This window comes from Laccaria bicolor, genomic scaffold, assembly GCF_000143565.1.
Source record: "Laccaria bicolor S238N-H82 LACBIscaffold_5 genomic scaffold, whole genome shotgun sequence".
Taxonomy (NCBI): Eukaryota; Fungi; Basidiomycota; class Agaricomycetes; order Agaricales; family Hydnangiaceae; genus Laccaria; species Laccaria bicolor.
Genome location: NW_001889876.1, coordinates 2087922 through 2088829, shown reverse-complemented (window position 1 = coordinate 2088829; position 908 = coordinate 2087922).

Genomic DNA, 908 nt, shown 5'->3' with positions numbered 1-908 from the left:
CAAAAAAGTCGGACTTAGACTACACAGTTTACTGATACCCTATAAAAGACTACAAAAGTCAGACTTAGACTATAAAGTTTGCTGATAGACTACCAAAGACCACAAAGTTTACTAATACACTACAAAAGACTACCAAATTTACTGATAGACTACAAAAAAGTCAGACTCAGACTACAAAGTTTACTGATAGACTATAAAAGACTACAAAAGTCGGACTTAGACTACAAAAGCTTAGATTTACACTACAAAGTTAGAGTTAAGGTCAAAAGGTTATCTTGACTACAAAGTTTGTAGTGTCTGCTTTTTGTCATTAGAAAAGTTTGTAGTGACCGCTTTTTGAGACTACAAAAGTTTGTAGTGTGCGCTTTTTCATTAGAAAGGTTTGTAGTGTCCGCTTTTTTTGTCATTACAAAGGTTTGTAGTGTGCGCTTTTTCATTAGAAAAGTTTGTAGTGACCGCTTTTTGAGACTACAAAAGTTTGTAGTGTGCGCTTTTTCATTAGAAAAGTTTGTAGTGTCTGCTTTGTTTATCATTACAATGGTTTGTAGTGTGTGCTTATTATTAGAAAAGTTGGCAGTGTCTGTTTTTTGGGACTACAAAATCTTGTAGTGTGTGCTTTTTTATTAGAAGAGTTTGTAGTGTCTACTTTTTCATTTAAAAAAGTTTGTAGTTGACATGTAGATTATGGTGTCTCCATCTATGTTATGGGGATGAGGTTGAAGGATTGCCATCATATGCCAGTGCTGCAGCATTAGTTTTTGGCATCATCCACAAGTTGTCTTTCACCTTGGGACTCAGCCTTTCATATTACTACCTACTGTCATATCTTAAAACATAATTGTAAGTTCATGTGGGGATATGGCTGAACGATTGACATGACATCACCAGCTTTTGACATCATGACCAAG